The following is a 21,645-nucleotide window of genomic DNA, read 5'->3' as shown; positions in this document are numbered from 1 at the left end:
TACCACTCTATTAAAGCAGTATTGCTTTCTCTGTTGCAATATATATTTTTGCAAGGCTTCATATGGGCTTTAAAGAAATGACAAAGATTTTTGTACCCTTTCATAATGTATGTTTGTAAAACGGAATGAAACAAAGTACTTCCTCCTCCTCCAATAGCATTATAGTTGTAGCTGCTTTCCCAGCTGGGAGTGGTATAACTTAACAACAGCCACACAGGGCTGTGCACACTCCTCTTGACCTGTCAGGGATGACAAAGCAGCGGCTCCCCGCTGTACCTCTGTGCGGGGTGCAGAGCCCCACCATGGGGGGGTCTCAACCACAAGGCTGAGACCTGCCAACTCCCTGCACCCTCAGGATGTGAGCCTGATGTCAGGATCTGCTGGGGTTGTATCCACCTCGGAATGGTACCTTGTGCCTTTCCGGGGCTGCCTCCCCTTGTTTGTCCCCACCAGACCTACAGGAGGGTGCAGAGCTGGTGCTGCGTGCTCGCTCTCCCTGCCTGCGCAGCAGAGCAAGCGCTGCTGTGGCTACGCAGCTGCTCATTTGCCTAACCTGATGGTAAATGCTCAGGGGGCATTTCTTAATGTTCTGCATGTTGGTCACAATCGATTTATTAATTAACATAGTGGTGGGAATCAAGGATCAGTGGCTTTGTTTTTCTGTCTCACTTCCACTAACTTGCGTTTTGCTTCAGGCAAACCATCCAAGTCTGTCCACATGCTCAATCTTGTAAAACAGGAGTGATAATACCTACCAAGGAGCTGTTTGTGAGCTTTGCTGAGCTCTTTAGCATCCTCAGCAGGAGGCAGCATAGAAACATGCAGCAAACATACTATTTCAAAACAACCCAGTTTTAAGTCATGGCAAAGAGCTCCCATCAAGCCCAGGCATAGCTCTTAGTCCCTTCCTGATGGTCCCACCATTCCTTTAAGAATTGCAGCCAAAGTAGTTCTTCTGGCCCTTTTCTCCCCAGTCATTGTTCCCACACACTTTGTGAAGACTCACGCTAGTGAAAACTAACCGCTGTATTTGTATTTTTTCAGGTTAATTTCAGCAGAAGTTCCCTGAGCTAACTGGCTGCATAGTTTCCTGACTGCTCATACTCAGAAGAGGCACACTAAGAACTCTCATCTGAGCAGGTACAGGGCTGCATCTTCTAGTCACAGCAGGCATTCAGGTTAGCTAAAATTTGCTGGGAAATCTAATTCTCAGCAAAGTTTCTCCAGGTAAAGATAATTAACCCGAGCCAGCCCTTTGAGGCACGTAACCTCACAATGTTTGTTAACCGTGCATCTTAACCTTCAGCACAGGTGAAAATTGATGTTGTGGGTTAGCTGAAATGCAGTGATCCTCCACGTTTAGGAAACAATGATATACACAAATCGTATGGTGAGCCTTTTCCTGGCTATCTGGCTAGAGGCAGAAGGGAAGCAGGTCTGGCTTGTGCCCTGACACTGCTGTCTTTGTACCCTGTCTTAGCTATGGCCTTGCAGAGGAGGAGCAATCTCCATATCTCAGCCCTGTGCTCCGGGTAAGCTCATTAAAAGCTGCGACTCAGCTGAGGTTTTCTGTAATCCCCAGGTGAATTGGAAGATAAATGGGTTATATAAGTTTGTGAAAGCCACAGAGTTAAGGGACTTTTCTGGGACAGTGACAGACTTCACTTAACACCTTGGAGACATAGTAAAGCAAGTTAAATAGAGTATCAAGAATGTCTCACATAGTTTTCTGTACTGTTGAAGACCCCATTCCCAGATAACAGGATAATATAAGCAAAGTACTTGAATCAGCATTCCTGGCTGCTAAGGTAAAGATCTAGCAATAGTGCCCATTATCCAAAGTGGCATTTCTATCATAAAAGATGGGAAAAGCGTTTTTTTTTTTTTTTTTTTTTTTTTTTTTTTTAATGGCAGAAGTATTTTTTCAGAATTACTTTTTGTTTGTTTGTTTTGTTTGTTTGTTTGTTGGGTTTTTTTTTGTTTTTGTTTAGAAGTGTATATATCCTAACGGCAATCTTTATGACTTGCATCATAAAGTAGTGCACTGTTAAACAAATGCAAATGTGAAGAAAAGGTTTAAACTATTGCTGGGAGGTTTCTGAAAATGAAATTGATAAAATAGGTTTAACAATTAAGTGTCCTAATCCAGACAAGAGGTTAATAAATGTTCCCTCATAAAGTAAGAGAGAGCAGTAAGGGTTTTTGGTGCCTGTCCCTGTGAAGCTTGCTAGCTCTGAACACAACTGCCTAGATAATGGTGGCTGGAAAGAAACAGTCCACATGTGATTAAAAAGAAATTACTGCAAATGCTGTTCCTGCTAAAACGGGTGCTGGGTAGCGATGGCTGTTTTCTCATAGCTGTGTGTCCATTAGTGTGCATAATGAGCAGCTAAAGGCATTAAATTACACAGTTGAGGGGCTAACCTTCTGTGACGGACTAATGTGGTGCTTGACTGAGAATTGATTCACTTCAGGTTCTCTTCAGGCTTCAAAAAAAGTACTACAGGATGACATTTGTAGCTTTTTGCTGAAGTTTAAAGAAATTACACTCGACTGATCAATGTCCAGAGAATCTCAGGACTTTTCAAGTAGGCACTGAAAACAAACCCTGCCACTGCTCTTGGCTTTACCAGAGTAAATCTGTGACAACATTTTAAAGGTCACTGCACAGGAAACATAGACAAATACACCAGTTTTGGAGTATGCTTTTTCACTGTGCTGAATAGTTCTTTAAACCCTGTGGAATTACATGGTCCTAGAAGTCAAGTCTACTTCAATGAAAATGTTCAAGATTGTCTTTTACTATGCAGTTATTAGAAGATCCTGCCATGTCTCCCAAAGTATGTGAATATTATTCAAACTTATTTCTCTATTTTGTTCCTTTTTCTGTATGTATCTGTATGTATTTCTATATGATGGAAAGAAAGTAACACAAATCATAGGTCATGTTAAAATGACCTTTGGAAAATTTGAGGTGCTCTCGTTTCTTCAGTGTGACGTAATTAGGTTTTAGTCCTGAGCAAAGATACTGGAAAGCTGAGTTGTGTCACAGTAGTTTGCATTATTCTTTTAGCTTCTTGATGGTTTACTTTCTTGATTAGGAAACACTGTCTCCCCTGGGAGCTTCAGACAGAAAGTTCTCTGACAGGAAAATATACTGAATCCTGTAGATCATTGGGTTTTGTACAGATAAAACTGTGTGGAGAGATTAATTGCTAGAGAAGCTGATGATTTTTTAAATTTGTACACAAGACACAGGTTTTCTGGCTTTTTTTTTTTCTGCTTTTTTTCCCTCTTATTTAAAGCAGCTTATTCAGCTGTAAAGATTTGGGTTTGCTGCTTAATTAGCTGTTTAGAATTGTACACTTTGCATAATCACTATTTGACTACACTTCGAAAAAAAAAGGAAGTTCAGTCTATTTGTTACTCAACTAAAACAACCTAAAAGGCCAATCATACTTTCTGACTTCTCTTCATTGCAATGGAATTTTGAGGTAAGTAATTCTTCTAGTCAGACACTGTGACTTCTGCCTGATCAGTATTATTTCAATCTTGTGGATGGTCTTATCTTTCAAGTAGATTTTTTCATAAGGGGAAGTCAGTATATTTCAACATACTGGGACATGAATAGTTTACTTGACTTGGGGCATACGTGTGGAAACAGAAAACTGCTCTGCAATGTTCAATATAAAAAATCGAAACACAAACTCGTATGCAAGTATGTGTGTGAGTTCTTAATTTCCAAGATTTTTCCATCTATGCATACAAATGTATGTATATTGAGGTACATAAAAACCTCTTTGAAATGTTTTGTACTGCTTGCTTTTCACAATGCAGAAGGATCTGAACACCTACCAAAGTTCTTATTCTGTCATACTAGAACAAAAAACTAACAATATTTTCCCCCAAATTTTTAAACACATACATCTCTTTTGTAACAGATAGCATAGCTAGCTTAGTGTTATCAGCATGTCTGTGGCATTCTCAGTGGCTCTGACATGGGCAGTGAAGATTAGCAGGACAGTTACAGCCCATTCTGAAACCCTCGGTCAGACTCTATTTGAAAGAACCACCTTCACCACTGTAAATGCTGACCAAAACGGTGTGTGGGACTCACATCTCCAAGAGGATTTTAGCAGAGGCCTTTCTCTGCCATCCTTTGCACTCACACTCCTGCTCCAAGCTCTCTTTGTCCTTCCACTCTGCTGCCTCCTGTCCTGCCCTTGCCCCTCCCGGGGGACAGCAGCAGCAGGGTTTGGGTCTGGGTGCCCTCTGTTTTCTCCCAGGGGCATTTAGGGCACAGCCTCCGGCCGAAGACCTGGACTGAGGCGGAGTGTAGGGGTGGTGCTGGGGCTCAAGCACTTCCAGGCAGGTGCTCATGGAGTTTGCAGCAGTATCCCTGAGTTCCTGTTATGACTCTTGTCTATATTGATGAAAAGCGCCTTTCATGACAAAGGCAGGAAACTTTTAACATGAAAACGGTCAAACTGTTGTCACAATTCAAAGCAAATATGAAGTCTGGATAGAAACACAATATAAACATTCCCAGGAGAGCTTTCTGAGACTTGTTATGCAGAGCAAAGTTGGCACAGGGTTCCATTTGCAACACTAAAAATCAAATGGGTTTTTGTTTGTTGTTTTTACAATATTTAAGTGACATTTTATTTATTTTAAGGATTGGTTGCTGACGCACAATATTTCTATGTCCACTGATTCACATCAGATGAGCACTCTTTCTGTAGCCACAAGTGTCTGCATGGCAGGCTCGTATTTGCAGTTGAAAAATCAATAATTAATTCATAGCCAAGATAAAGAGCTCAAGCCCATTAAGAGATTACCACCAATGTGAAGATTTTCAGTTGTATTCGTAGTAAAGGAGGAGGAGACTGAGAATGTTTGCCACTTACAGTTTAATCTACTACCTATTTTTGTTCTTTCTATGGTGCCTGTCACTGGGCTATCTAAGTAACAATAAGCTAGTCACTCAAGTGTTATACCAAATATTGGTTTCAAGATAACTTGGTATAATGAAAATGAAACTTGTTTTGACAATGATAAAAATGTTTGTTCAAAAATTTTTACCATAATTCCCAAGTGAATAAGCAGCCCTTGACTTCCCCCCAAAAAAGTAACTTAATTATTATTTTTATTCAAAAACAACTTGCACCTGAAACATATAAATTGTTATCTAACTGATTACATTAATTTAGCTTCAATAGAAATCTTTCCAGGGAAGGGAATGTACAAGAGCTCAGAATAAAATTAGCAAGTGTGCAAGGTTAAAGGGAAAGCAATCAATTTTGAATTTGATTAAAAATGAGTGAGTTCACATATTTCTACTATGATGTAGAGGCAATGAGAAAATGCCTAAATTGACAAGCACTTGTGAATTTTATTTTTTATTTTAAAAATTTTTACTACAATAGTTACTGTCTCATAAATCACACGAAGCCTGCAGTCATGCATAGCATTTGGTTCTTTGTTAAGTGTGTGGCTAAGAGGCTATCAGAAAAAGAATCATTAGGCCTGCTATTTTCTGCAGCCACACACCCTGACAGTACAGTTATCAGCAATCACTGGACTGTGCTTTCATTTACCATTTCTCCAGAGTGCATCTGATTCTCCCCTTCTCCTCGCTGCCTGACGCAGATTTCCGCAGGGGCTGTGCCCCATGGCTGTGGCTCTGCCCTAACCCAGCCTTCTGAAACCAAACAAAGGAAAAGGCTGCTGAAAAGGTGGTTTGTTTTTAATAGCTGGGTGTTTCATAGAGTGAAAGCCCTGTATAGCTCTGCCTTGGCTTGCCTGGGCTCAGCAGGGCTGTGCTGTGGGCATCTTCAACCCTGCTCTGACCACAGCTGCCTGCAGGACGCTGGGAAGGTGTAGACCCCACCATCAGTGTGTGGGGTACAAAAGGGACCAGAAGAAATTATGATATTATGGCTCTTTATGTGCCAAGAAACACTGTACAGGACAAGTCCTTGAGAATACCACCAGTAAACTGTCACATTAATTTAATTGATGATTGTGTTTCCCTTATTACGTCTCAAAGAAGGTTTTTACATGTTTCAAAAATAGGTAGCATTTGGTTGATTTTTAATATACTGCAGTTGTTCTCTCACTTGTAACGCAGTCTGAGCTTCTCAGAAAAATGGTGTAAACATTAGATTAAAAAGAAATGCACAGAACTGATGAATGTTAGCAAAAATACTTTATACAGAACAAGTTGTAATGGCCAGAGTCTGGAGCCTTCTGGTGCCCCAGAAGAAGGACTCGATGTCAAGGCTGGTTCTAGGACACCCCCCTGTGAGGTGAGAGTAGATGTCTGCGTAGCAGCTGAGCTGTTGTAGAAGCACCTGTGGAATATCTTTAAGGCTTCAGGGATTTCTCCGTGCTTTTGATAATGTGTAAGTATTTTTCAATTGTTGGTTCACCTTGAGCAGTTTATTATGAATTCTTGATACTTTGTGTTAGAAATTGCATATGCTTTGGATCTTTAACTTCCATGGGTTTTTATTTTCTGCTCTAATTAGTTTGCATATGAAGAAATACCTCCATATTTTAAACGTTTTCTAAATTCTAATAAAAAAACCCAAACAACTTCTGGTGTGTGTTAAATACTCACATTTGAAGCTCATTTCCCCCACGACTTTCAGTGTGAGGAAAACTTGGCTGCTCAAAGAATCACAAAATTAATTCAAAGTGATTATAAATATAATAAATTTCTTGGCATTTGAGGTGACATTGATGCAAAATTGGGAGGAAATTCTATGAGAAGGAATTAATCCTATTTCCTACAGGATTTTTCTGTCATAGAACACAAATCTAGCCTTATTCTTTAAACAACCCCTCCTTATTCCTCTTTTTGGCTAAGTTTTTAGTTCAGTTATCTTTAAAACTTTCTTTAAAATGTAAGTAAAAATATTAGCTAGGAGGTTTCTGAATTGCAGGGCAGCAGCTGCAGCACAGAAGCCTTTGGGAGAACATGGATCTGGGGCTCAGAATTAAGTGTAGCTCCTCAAAGAATCATTTCAGCAATGTGTGAGTAGTACTGCCTCGCAGCTTACTGAATCTTAGTCACTTGTGCTTTGGCTTTTGCAACAGCCACGTGAAAAAGAAAGGGTTATTTATTAAGAGCAGAACAGTTCCCTTTTAGTTCTGTAGCAATCATGTCTCTTTTTTTCCAGTCCATGGAAAGTGTTATCTCAGGCAGCTTTGTGCAGGAAGTTCTGTTTATCACTTCCTCACAGTTGCAGTTTGTCTAGGACTTAAATATATGATATCAGATTGCATCAAAATGTGGGCCTTTGTGTGCTTAACTCATCAAAGGAGTGGACCCTCAGGACTTGATATCACTTCACTGCATATGCAGTCATGTAGCAAAACAAAGTCTATCTAAACAGGACAGGACTATTTCTGTTGGTAATGTAGCAAAGCTAGCAGAATTGGTGTAGTTTCAGGTATCTGCACTGTTTCACTTCTTGTTTTTAAATTTATCACTTTTGAAACAGTGACATGGTTTGCCTGTTTTTACTATGTAAACTACACCAAAAACAAAAATATTGCTTCTGCAACCAAAAAAACTGAAAAACCCCAGACTCAGATGGGATTTACTTCGTGTACACTGTTGGGATGTCTGCTTATGTTAAAAAAAAAAAGAATTCTAAAGTTTTGAATCCTTGTATTTTCAGCTGGCTATTGTTCCCACAAATCTGAAATGGTAGATGGTTATCTAGACAACTGTGTGTCAAATAAGCTTAATGAGGCTATAACAAATACCACCAGTTACTGCAGGAGGTTGGGTGCAGGTTACGAACCTGCTCTCCCACCTTGGTGTCTCTGTTTCTATTTTCTCCAGGCTTCCCAGAGGAGTTCCCTTTCCAGCAGAGCAGGCTGCACTGCCAGATGTTTTACTCAGGGCAGCCACAGGAAGTCTATTCAAGCTGTGGAGCAATACTTCTGCTCCAAGCAGCAGCTCCTCTGCGCTGACTCTGGTTTTTAGCACCACCCTGCCCCACGCCCCTTGCAGGATCTTATCCAGCTGCACTGGCCCTCCTGCTCCACACAAGGTGGCTTCGTGTTGGCTGGTAAGTGTCCAGGAATTGCACAGCGCAGGCTGGGAAGCTGCAGCTTCAGGTCCACTTCTGCTCCTTCCCACACACTTCTGGTGTGTGTTTTAACCATGTGATAGGTGCAAACCTGAGAATATGAAATTAAGATAGTGTCCACTCCAAAATCCATGATGTAACATGCCCTCTGATTAGTAAAATCTTCTAGTACTGTACAAAGGAGGGAAAAAAAGTTTAAATTACTCAGCAGTGGAAGACAAAGTAAAAGTCTCTCTTCTCTTCATGTCTCTTTTTTTACCTGTGAAACAAAAAAAAAAAAAGTTGTAATCATTAGAAGGTGGTCACAGAAACTGATTGAGGGCTTTTTTCTTCTCCTTTTTCCAATTATTTTAACTGTGTATTAGTTGATGAGCACGATCAAGAGATTACTCCAAATCCCATCTAGCAACTGCTGGGGGAGCCAGCCAGCAATGTGACCCGAGCAGAGCCATCTGAACAAAGGGGCCCCAAAGCCCAAACCTGCAGGGATGACTCGATCTCCTGGCAGATGCTGGTAGATGCTGTCAATCTTAAATGCAAGTAGGGAAATAATCGAGTTTTCCAATTCTGCTGGTTTCCACTCTGCCTTGCTATGCCAAGGAAACCCTGAGAGGCACTTCATTTTGTCTTCCTGCCTTTGGTTGCTGCCTCCTACCACTTTTTGCACAGGAGGGGTGGTGTGGGCTTAGCACTCAGTACAGCTAAGGGAATTTTTGAAAAATGCAGGACATGCTGCTGTGTGCTGTAGCTTTGAGCCTTATCAGTCCTTCGTGAGGAATGAACTCTCACTTCTGGCCAGAAAACAGGAAAGTGCATAAAATCAAGACTTTTTTTAAAGAAGTTGAACTTTTTCCCCTTTTCTTTCAGTTAGATTATATAGCAAAAGTGAAAGTTAGGAACCTACCCCAAAAATTTTTGTCCTGCTCTTCAAAATAGTTTTACTTCGAAAATAGCAGTATTTTGCAGGAAGTAAATGTTGCCTCATGAAGAATATGTCAGTTTTCACTGCGGTGAGGGAAGCCCTGCTTTTGTTAGTCAATATGGATAATCAGTGCTGCGAAAAAGACTTTACAGCTACTAATCAGCCATATAGTTTTTCACATACACACAGTTGCTCAGTGAAAACTGGAAGTTTTGTGTAGTTCTGCTTTGTGGAACCTCACACTACCCTACAACTGCACTCTACAACTCAACTGCCCCTTTCTTGATTTTTTTTTTTGTATTCATAAAGTCTTAAATGTTTAAATAGATGGTGGTACCCTATGTGTCACTGAGGATGTACAGCAGGTCCACGTCTCTAGAGAGTCTATGGCTTGTGGACTCATGGATTCCAGTCGACATGAAAGGTCTGAACCACTGAATTACTAATCAATCTTTCTAATTAAGCCAATGCCTTTAAATAGAAATCTCTTGGTGGCTCTTTTAAAAGTTGTTTATTTTCATTTTTAGAGGGGTAGTTTTTTTGTTTTGGTTTTTTTTTTTTTTTTTTTTTTTTTTTTTTTTTTTTGAGGGGGCGAGGGGTTAGTGTCATCCAGTTTGGGGTTTTTCGGTCCTGATTCAGAGCCCCATATCTCCACTTGTATGCACGTTAAGGTGATGTCAGCTCTGCTTAAATCCAAGCAAGGTTAGCCAGGAGGAAGAAGCGCCAACTTAATGATTTCTTGGCTTGGGGCTGTTGTAGGACTCCCGGAGATGCTAATGAATGTTAATTTAAACTTCTTATCACTACACTAGCAAGACCGTTCACACATTTTCCAGAGCCACCACAGGACTTAGGCTGTTGTCCTAATTGCCATTGTTCTGGCTGCTAGCTATTATATTTACCACAAGCTGTTTTCATCTTGTTGGGAGCGTGGTGCTAAACTGAAAAACACCTATCTTAGCAATTTGCTGCCTTCTGGAAGCTGAAGCAATTACAGTGGAGTATGCAGACAAGCTTCTATACAATGTGTGTAAATTTCTGTCGGTGGTTCCAATAGATAATTTGAGTTCCTGGAACCTTGTACCTGATTACAAATGTAGGATCCATAACATAAAGCACAGCACACAGTCTTTCTGTAAATGTTAAAGTTCTTTTTATTTTATTATTTTTAAAAGATAAAATGTAACAGATTTACCAAGATTTATGTGATCATGGTAAACCATCACGCCTGATCAGGTCTGAACTTATCCTACAACACAGCTTAATGGTGGACCCACAACCTCAGTTTTTGTCTGGTTTTACTCAGTGACTCTGTCAGAGATGGATTTCCCTATCCCACAGAAGTTGTAGCTGCTCAGAAGATCACAACATTTGCACAGTCATGGTGGTACCAGTCTGGAAAAATACTTCAGGCACGTAAGAGCCAAGGAGAGAAACCCTTCTCATCTCAGTCCAAAAGAAATGGCCACCTTAACCTGGGACCAAATTTTTCCCACTTAATGGAGTTTGATGTTAGATTAGCTGCTTGTGGCAGCTACATGGTATGACAAAGCAGAGTCCCCTTTCAATCTTTGTGCCACAATTTTCTGCTGCTTTTTGTGCACCAGGAACAATGGCTTTCAGACCCAGCAGCCAGTCAGCTAAGAGAGGGACAAACAAAAGAGAAGCAATTGTATCCCATGTATTTTCTGCTGCTCTCATTCCTTGATCCAGTTTATGGAGAGGTCAGGAAATTTTTGCCCTAGGCAACAGATCCAACATTTTGGGCAACAGTGCTCTATAAGATTATGCTCAGCAGTAAGTTAAGATTGAACCTCGAATGTCTGACTTCCTAAATTGCTTTCTTCTATTTCATATTTTTAGGTACAGTTATTAACATGTTTTAAAAAGGAAATTCATATCACAAGTCATTGACTTTTATTTAGAGATTAATTTGTCCTGGAAAAAAACTTTCAAAGTTTAAACCAAACTTAAAGTTGACAAAAAAGTTTGGTTACATGTGTGTTTGTTTCATTTTTCATACTCATCTCCACTTCCTTCTTTTGCTGGAATATTTCCAGCCCCATCAGAACCTGAATATACCAGAAATAAATCAGAGACACCCAATTCTGCAAAGCATAGGTCTCCTTGTTCTGAGAATCCTAGGCTGGGACTTGGGAAATCTGGGTTCAATTTTCTGCCTTGCCACCATTTGGAGTTTGATATTGGATAAGGTATTTGATACAATCAGTCTGTGCTTCAGGCACTCACCTGTGAAACAGCTGATATCTCCTGCCCTCGAAGGAGCAGTAAGTTGGTTGGAGCAGGGAGATCACAGCTTCAATCCATGTACAGGCCATTCACTAAAGAGTTGGACTCAGTGATCATTGTGGGCCCCTTCCAACCCAGAATATTCTGTGAATCCCAGTAGTTACTCTGTGGTTCCACATTGCTGTGGTGATGGGAGCTGTTTGTGAGCACAGAGAGGCTCTTTAAGAACAACAAAATGCTGTCACATTTAAATAAACATGGGATTAGGTTTTGTTTCCCAAATAATTATTTTTGCCTTGTTTCAACCTGCTGGAGAACAAGCTGTAGTGTTTGTTTCTAGAGAAATATTATCCCAATCCTAAGCAGCTCTGTGTGTGTTGTGACAGTGTCACTCCTGGCCAGGTGACACGGAGTGGGATGTGCCCATCTTCAGTGGGGCTTTTACAGAGACTCACTGAAGATGTACTGTCTTCAGTAAGACATTTGTGATTTTTTTTTTTTTCTTTAAGATCTAAAAGTTAGCAAGTCTTGAGCAATGAGTATATTCATGTCTGTATTCAGCAGTGTGACTTGCTGGGCTGTGCAGCTATAAGCTACATGTCTGGCTCTGAATTCAAGCAGGGAAGCGATGATCTGACCCTAAGATTGGAGATCCTGGCTCTGCAGATCAACTTGTCGTCTCACATAGTCAGTTTCTGATGGCCCAGTCTGAGTGCTCTGCACATGGAAAGCTGTGTTCCCAGATGCACAGGAGAATGGTGCCTTTGAAAGGTGGGACATAAATGAATGTCTGAAGGGTAGCCACAGCTTCTCATCAACCTTGACTCCAGTTAATGATCTGAAGAATGTGCTTGTTATCTTGGGGAATGGTGAATCAATTCACCTGCCAGTTTTAATGAAAGTTTTGCTCTTTAGAGCTTGTATTTACAAAAATTAATAGAATAAGTGTAGCACAGACCCAGGTGCTGACAAGGATTTTTTAGCACTACAAGAATCCCCAGCTATTACATTAAGACCACATCAAATTCCATGGTCTTTCAAAAATCAAAAGATTCTAGGAGGCAAGGGTGTAATTTATTACAGGTATGAATAACAAATTGTTAACACATTACCTCTTTTCATGAGTTAGCACTTTGAATATATCCTGCAAGATTTCATGAGTCAAATTTTTGAAAGGGCTAAATAAATACAAAAATTAAAACATTTAATCCTGGATATGCCATTCCTTAGAAATTCAAACAACACAAACAAAACTAATTACAGCAAATTACTCAGCAAAGCACATTGCAAAAGAAAGCCTCACAAGTAATTAGATTCCCAGAAAAAATTTAATCACAACTGCCTCGGCAGTTAAAAAGACAAGTATCAAAGTTTATTATAACATTGCTGTGTAATGGTTTACATATTTCTCCATTGTGCTTAAGAAGAATAATTTAAAAATTATTCTCAAGCAAATGACTAAGCTCTTTATAAAGTGCAATTGTACTCACTGAGTCATTTGCCTTCATCATTAGACAATGACTAAGCTATCTTTTGAATCTTACCTGTATAAATATATTACCATCGCACAATTACTGTATTATTCTGTTTTTAAATTTTCATAGTATTGTCCACTTTTATATTATGTGGTGTTTGAAAAACAGTCTACAAGAAAGAATATCTGTATGCACATGTGAGTTTAAAAAGACTGAAGTTGAGGTCAAAGGCATTTTCATTGCAGTGAGTTCTAATGACAAATGAAAGATTACTTTGAACTTGAAGACAACTGGACATCCAACCTAAGTATTTTTGTTGTAGATGCCAAAGGTGGAACCTGGAATTGTTGCTAGCTACTTCAGAAGCACTAAGAAAACCAGCAGCTGAGTTAGCTGGAGAAAGATGATGTAGCTTTCAGTACTTGGCACACTTACCATCCTTAGATGAACGTTTGCAAAAAAAAAATAAAAAAAAATTATTGGTTACTGAGGTGTTGTGACATATAATTGACAGAAGACCTTTGAAAACCTAAGCAAATGTGTTTGGGTTATCACTGGATATGATTCATAGGCCACATCTGTTTCTGAACAGTTGCATTGCAGTACAGAAGTAGGGGGTGAGATCCTAAGATTGGATTAGATATTGAATATAAACCAACATAAAGAAGTTCAAAGTTAGCTCCACAATTTTTAAGAGTTTGACTGTAGTCCTTGTTGCAGTAAGTTCACATGTGGTGAACTCTGTATAGAAGACCTATGCCTGTATGGTTATGAACAGTCTGATTTATGAAAATGTGGTTGTTTATGCTAGAAAAGAGTTTTTGTGGGTGACAAACATTCTTCACACCAATTGTTGTTTAAAAATCTTCTTGTAAAGCTGTTTTGAGGAATTGAGTTTGGGGGTTGGCTTGGTTTTTGAGGGTTCTCCTGTTTGTGTAGATCTCTCTGCTTCCAGTTTGTGAGTGTGGTGCTTCTAAGCCGATAAAAACCAGGACTCTGCTAAACACTCCCTTTATTACAGCCTGTCTAGACCTCTAGAAATTGGGAGTGTCCAGCACTTAAATAACTGATGGCTGAGTGTGTGTATAGACTTGGTTAACTGCATAAATGCCATCTCAATCCTTAACTCTGAATTTTGGCACTAGTCAATGAGTGATTTACTCTTCAATTAATGAGCAAGCAAGAGCAGTGAGGAATATCTCACCAGGTCTGCTGTACTGTACCATTATCAAAAAGTAAAAATATAATTGGGGGTCTCACAAGGGATCATACAGGGAGTGGAGAGGAGAAATGCAATGTTTCTGCTTTCTTAACCAATTCAACAACCAATTCTGAATTCAACAAAGTGCTTTCATGCTGCTCTCCTAAGAAATTTAAGAATTACTGTTAAAAAGAATTAACCAGAACAAGCCAGCGGCCTATAAATGAACTCCACTGTCTCAAAATCAGGTAGAAAAGGGAAAAGTAGATGGGATAATTTTCTGAAACAAAGGACAGAAGATGAATATGATTCTTTGCAGTCAGTGTCCTAATAACATCAACAAATTTGCATGTTAACTCTTGGGAACATCAGATGTTCAAAGTCACTTAGCAGCCTCCTGGTAATCACACAAAATCAGAAGGCTTTATATCCTTGTCCTCAAGATAGAAAACAGAAGTGACAAAAAATTCATTTTTTCTGTAAGATAACAGCTTGTCCTAATGTACAAAATGAGAATTTCTAGGAAGAGACATAGCAGGGAGAGCCCTTCCTCTATCGCTGAGTCCTTCAGCCTGGGAAACCCACAGTTCCCAAATCCAGCTTCAAGACACACCTGGCCCAGGCTGGAGCAGCATGTGGTGGCCAGCTTGGAGGTTTGGCTTCCCTAGGAAGCAAAGGGAAGCCTGTGCTTCTCCTGATTCTTTCCTTACCTTCCTCATAGGTATATCCCACAGCTGGATGTGAGGATTTTAAATACTGAGAAAATATTTTCTTTTTTTTCCCCATGACTTGACTCAGCAAAGTTTTTGAGGGACGAGAGTCTGGTTAATTTCTTCTGAGACCCTGGGAAGGTTTTTGACCTGGTGGGATATCTAGGGACTGGGATTACAAGGGTGGATTTTCAGCAAATCCTTCCTAGTACACTCTTGGGGAAATGGTGCCTGTTGGTGGATTTCTGACTTTGTGATCCTTTGAAAACTGGTACTTGTGGGTGACAGTGATCACTCCAGTATCCTGTGTGCAGCTGGGTCTGAGCTCATGATAATCTACCTGGCTGCATCCATGTGGGGTGAGCACCAGCACAGGGCACAGACTTGCAATGTCTGTTTTGTTGTATGGGCAGTTGTCACCTGTAACAAGCAGGCAAAACCGGGGCATGCTTCGGGGCATGGCAGAAGCCACGCTGAGTCCCAGGGGTCAGGAGGAGTGAGGCACACGGTACAGCAGGAGACTGGAGGTGTGGAGTGAGCTGTGCTGTGCCCACAGAGCCTCCCCAAATGAGCGCCTGTCTGGGTGAGAAGATTGTGTTGGGGATGCCCAGGCGACAGATGTTGCTCCTGGAACACTGCTGCAATGACCTCTGTAGCCAAGGAAGGATTGAAGGGCTCAGGACAAAGTGTTCTGAGACTCTGGAAGATGTTGGCTGCCATTGGCATGGGACTCTAAGAGGCCCCAACAATAAACATCTCAGTGAAGCACTCAGCTATTTCAAGCGATCTTAAAATGCTTACTATCTTGCAACCAGTAGAAATGTTGAAGTAGCAGGCAGGGAGATGGGGTCCCTTATTTTTCTGTATGTTTTGGAACTGTTTCAGCTCTGACAAAGCAAATCCTGTTGTGAATGATGAGTTTTCTTTTAACTCTGCTTGCAAGGGGTCATCCTGAAACTGGGAGGTAATCCTGTCTCTGTCTCTCTGCTAAACTAAACTGGGCTTCAGTCCAGCTGCTAAAAAGGAAAAAAGGGGTGAAAAAAGAGAGGGAGGAGTTTATTTGACTTGTTAAAACAAAATAAAGTGTTCCAATTACTTTTTTTAAAAACATGTAACTCTCTGGATTTGAACTAGCTATTTATTGGCTATCTCTCATTTTTAATCCCGTTGATGATGAAGTACTTTAAGTAGTATTGGTTAATTCTTCTTTCTTATTAGAACATTTCCCTTCTTCTACCCCTCTTCACCTCATGCTTTATATTTACAGAGAACATCAGGTAATGAGGCAAGCCTGGCTTCTGACCAAAAAGGTATTTTAGCTAGAGATTCATTAGTGTGTACAAAAACAGCTAGCCTTGTTTAAAGGCACTTCTTACACAAGAAGAAAAGGGTTCAATTACCGTATTTCATTTAAAGTGAAGATTAAACATCTTTACCAGGACAGTGCACTAATCCCATGAATCCTATTTATGTTGAAATGTAGTGCTATTGGCAATAAACAGCAATTTGAAGAAGTCATAACCCAAGGAAATAATTGTCAAGTGACTTTAGAGCTCCCTATAAATTTCCTCTTCATGACTTTGGCAGTAGTGTTCAACAACAGAGTTAAATATTTGTTTTAGGTGCTCCTGCCTTTAACAGACTAATTAAAAAGATGGAATTCTTTGATTCTATCTCAAATAATTTTACTTCTAATCTCTTTCAGGCAAAGTCAGCTCTGCAAATGGAACTAAACATATTTTTTTTCTGAATAGAGACTTTACAGAATAGCAATAAATTCAAGCACTGGGAAAGTAAATGCAACTGAAGTACCCTTAATGATGCTATTGTGTAGTTGTTATGGTTGCTATCCCATTACACAGACCTTTACCTTGAAGGTCATAAATTCTTTGAGAAATAATTCTAATGGAAAGGTGCATTACTTAAACATTGTGTTTCAAAATGATGAAAAAGATGAGTTAAGTTTGAAAAACCAAGTCACACAAACTAAAGTAGTAATAATGGAGGGAGATTAAACTTTAGCCTATCATGCAAACCTCCTAAATTTGTATTTCCTGAGAAATTGAAATGGATCTGTTCCCAGAGCTGCTTCTTGTAATTTGCATCACCCACATGGCTGGAATTTGCCATCAAGGATCAGGCCTCCATTCTGCTCTGCATCTGCAAACTTAAAACCAGTACCTGAACCAAAAATTGTCAGTCTAAATACCTGACCCAATGCCCAGTGAAGTCAATGGAAGATTTTTCATTGATTTTAATGATTTAGTTCAGGAGCCAAGTAAGTATTTCTAAGACAAAAATCAATATTGTCCCACAGTGGTAATGTTTTCATGTGCTTCTATTGATCCTTTTGACACAGATTACAGGATACCTTGGCACTGTCAACACACCAGGTTTTAACAAACTGATTTGATTTATTAACACCTTTGATTAACATCTGAAGTAGCAAGTATTTATCAAATGTCAGCAAACAAATGTTCAGCAGATGGATCAGCACAAAAAAAAATGCCTTGTTGCACAATGTAAGCTGAAATTCACTAGGAAAAGGCTTTCTGTAAAATCGGTTTATGTGAGAGCCCTACCGTGATATGCACAGCATAAGCTGGGTGTTGAAAAACTTTTTTTTTTATTTATTTTTTTTTTTAACTAACTATATCATCAGGCCAAAAAAATGCTGATACCTCTCCTGGAGTACCTTTATTTACCTCCTTACATGAACGGTGAAAAAAACATTGCCATGACAGCATGGTTGTAAAAATTATGCTAAATTTTTCAAATCCAATGGAACTTGCTTAGTCTGTCAATTATGCTTTATGATTTTATAACCCATCTTGTATCAAATAAATACAGTGAAATGCATCATTCTCTTTCAGAAAGACTGCAATCCATTGCTGTGTTTGGAACATCTGACACACAAATGGAAGTCCTGGGGCATCAGAAGTAGGACTGGTTGTCAATGATATTTACAATGTGATTGTTCAATTGACAGCCCTGTAATTTAGCTTTGCTCCTTTATAAACCAACCAAAACCCTTCAGTCATTTATTGAGAATGACTCTAAAGTCTCTAATTCAACTTGATTTTTGTACAGCTATTTGAAAAATAAATAATTCATATAGTTTAACAATTATACAGTAGTAGTCTAATGGTGCACACCTTTCTTACTACATGAAAGAAAATCTACTCTTTTATGCCATCAGACTCTTCCACATGATATTGTTTCTCGGTTTATTAATAGTCACCAGAATGATCCCCAAGTTTAAAATATAATTTCCTCCCTTCAAAAGGATCTTTTTCTCTTGGAAGAACATTTGAGACCTTTCAGAATTTTCCTGATCCAAACCTAAAACTACAAGGTATATCTGACACAGGCTAGGATGGGCTACATTCGTTTGTATTTTCCAAACCAATATAAAGCCTAATTTGCTAATTGAACTGGTAATCATGTATCACACATAATCTCTTACAGTATGAATATCTCTAACAGTTAAATCGATCATAACAAAAATGTGGATATCATGTAAATCTTATCAGGATCACTAAAATAATGGGACTTTTGTTGACAAGGTGTCGATTGGTTTTAGAAGCTTTGATAATGACTCCAGACAGTCAATAAATACAGAGACTTTTACACAGCCAGTAGGAGCCGAACTAAACTATCTAATCTTTTTAAAATGATAGACAACACAATGAACTCTGAACTTAATCCCCTTCAAACATTAAGGAGACAGTTCAGTGCTTAAAGTACTATTCAAACTCAAACCCTACATTAAACAAAAATCATTAAGTGTCTGATTTAAACACACAGGAAAATTCAGAGGTAAGGCTGATTTTCCTTCCCATTGTGCCTGGGCAGTGGTCTGTGGTGGGCTCCAAGTCTGTCGGTTGCTTGTCTTGGGCCAGGAAAATACCTCTGTGCCTTTTGAAAGTTTGTAGTCAAAGCATTGAAAAAACCCCTCAAAACTGAAGATTTAACTGCTTTTTGTCTCAATCAGGCAAAATTTTCTCTAAGGTTTTGAAGCAGGCATGAGAGACAATGTTATATGCTATATTTCAAGTTGCAAAATTTACACTGTTTGGCTCATAACCCCTGAAAAAGATACATTGCCTTTAAGAGGAAAAGGAAACTGTAAATGTAAAGCTTATGTTACACTGAGAGGTGGGGGAGGAGGGTGGCAGGTAATGGCTAACAGACGAGTGGTGTATATATGAGCATATAAATATATTAAATCACCCTTTATTTCAGCTTTTAAAATTTTGAAATAAATAGGACCATCCAACTGTAGGATAGTTTCATCCAGTAGTAATAAAGTAAGAGAAGAAAAAATAAAAATATATTTTAAATTATCATTAGCAATTCTTCTGAGATAATTGTTTGCTTTCTAACATTATTAGAATCCCTATTTGCAGTGCAAATCTGGATCCTCCCAGTACTGCTGAAGGTTCATTATTACCCTGTTTTCCATGAAATGCATCTTGTCTGTGCCTTTTGTTAGTTTGTCTTATAAATGTACCTCTCTGGATAATGAAAAGAGTAGTTAATCTGTTCTAACTTTTTCAGTGCATCCCTCTTGCTTCCTAATGTAAAACTTGATGTAAAAAATATTTTTGTTTTATTCTTAATGTGACCTAGATATCTTTAATGTCTTTCCTGGCTTATTGGAGATAGGATATGTTAAATATCTGAATTTGTTATTAATTCCACAGAGTAGATAATATTTCCTGAAATCTTAGTATCTCAGGTAGATTGCTGTATGCAAAGGGGGAAATACAATTTAAATAATCATTTGGACTTTAAATTTTTTAATTACCAAAATCTGCTTACATTATAGAATGCAACTTGTTGTTCTACAATTTTGCCATTTTGTTTTATAGTATTCCCATTGCGCTGGTAAATTTCAGTATGCAAATGGTTTCAAATATTTTATGTTATAAACAATGATTCTTAAGTCAGGAATATCTGATATTCCCACTAGCTGGGTTTTGCCAAGATTAATTATTTAATCTTGTCTTTCCTGCAGCGCTTGATGAGCAGACTATAGCTTCTTGTTGCCGAGTTGTCACTCAGAGGAGCTACATTATCAGGACGGCCTTAATCTTACAATGGATTGTTATCTGTATTCTCAGGATGAGATCAACCAGCAGAAGTGAGAGTGTGAGTATTTATTTTGCAGCAATGTGTGATATTTTAAACCATTTTCTAAAGTCTGAATTTACATTAACAGTATACAAACTTTATCTTGATTTCAGACTCCAGTTATGCTAATAGACTTTCCTTACTGAACACAACATTTCAAGATATTCTAATTTTAAAAACTCTCTAAATCCTTACTTTAGAATATTTTTTATATTTTATGTTTGGCTGGCAGGTTTTTGATAATCAGTACTTTCTCTGGTGATCATTTGTGGTGGAATTAGTGGAATTTCATGACAGCCTATTATATGGCACTTTTCCTTAGCAAGAGTTGCCTTTCCTTTCCATGGTTGTCTAATTAGTATTTCCTGAATCAGAGAATAGCTACATGCTTCATAATGAAAAAAAAAAAAAGAAGATAAAGAACCAGAGCTCTGCCAGGTCTGTGCTGAATGAAAAATCCACAACTGCCAAAGTATTTGGCTTCTATTTTTTTTTCTTCTTAATTTCTTTAAAACTTTTCTTAGTCATTCTAATAGATTGCTTCCTAAATCTGCCCCTGATTTGTTACCATGCATTTAAGGACAAATACTGTAGAAATTTTTAAAATAGGAAAATTCGTGTTAAAGAACTATGCACTGGTTGTGAATAACATCTAACCAAGATCCAACTGGAGCAGAACCTACAAGTGTCTATAAGATATACTGCAGCAACTTTTATTCTCAGAAGCTCCTTGGTCTGTGCTTTCTCTCCTGTTCTCTTTCCTCCACCATGAGTTCCCAAATTCACTGCATTTGGGCATTGCAATAGCACATCAAGTTATAACTAAGATTAGTTGAAGGCATTTGTATTTTTTCCCCTCTATTTGTGGGTGGTAGCAATGACAGTGTTTAAGAAAGCTGAACGATGCCTGCTGGCATTGTGGGCGAACATCCTTGGCATGGGCCGGATGGCAGAGGACCCCCAGCCTCACGGTGTCCCCTTGCTGTGGACTGTCCCTGGTGCACTTTGTGTAACACAGGCCCCCAGCTCTCCTCACCGTGGTGGAGCAGTGGGGACCCCGTCCTTGGCTGGCTGTGCTGCTCAGGGCTGCTTGCTCGGAGGGCCAAGCTGTCCCTGTGCCATGGGGTGCTCTGGAACGTGCTCCTGGGGCTGGCCTGGTGACATTGGTGTCCTGGGCTGAGGGTGTGCTGCTGTGTTGGGTCTGCCTGCAGTGATTCACTTTCAATTTCTAGAGCATGGAGCTCTCCTCTCATTCGTAGCAGCCTCCCAGCATGGTGTTAGCCCTCAGTGTGGCTCAGAACTGGTGTCTGTGGAGGTCCTGCTCTCCTGAATGGAAACCAAGTATTGCTTTCTGGATAAAATCCCAGGTGTGCCATGGCCAATGAGCTTCCAAACCAAGAAGAAAGACAAAGGTGTGATTTTTTTTTCCTCCAAAAAAGAATAGCATTTACCATATCTTTAATTCCAAACAGTGCAGCAATTTCACAAGGAGTACTTACCAGTTTTCCAATTTTTTAAATGATCAGTGCCCTTACTTTGCCTGTGTGTGTATTTATAGCAGTGTAACACTAAACCAGATTTGCCTTTGTTTTTGTGATTTATGCATTTTTTTCTTGAACAGGAAAACATTAATTATCAAATGTTGTAAGAACAATACAGTAACTGGAGGTTATTTTATATGAAAATATTGTTGATTGTTCCTCCTCTAGAAATCTCTCTTGGCAGCTCACTTCCTGTCAAATGAATCAGCAAAAGCTGCTCATGAAAGTTGTTAATATATAATACAATCACCCAGCACTGCACTTGCTTCTTATCTATGAAGTCCTTTTGAGATCAATGATTCACA

Source organism: Onychostruthus taczanowskii, unplaced genomic scaffold, assembly GCF_017590055.1.
Source record: "Onychostruthus taczanowskii isolate IOZ18803 unplaced genomic scaffold, ASM1759005v1 scaffold5, whole genome shotgun sequence".
NCBI lineage: Eukaryota > Metazoa > Chordata > Aves > Passeriformes > Passeridae > Onychostruthus > Onychostruthus taczanowskii.
The sequence above is the reverse complement of the archived record's forward strand: the minus strand, read 5'-3'. Positions refer to the sequence as shown.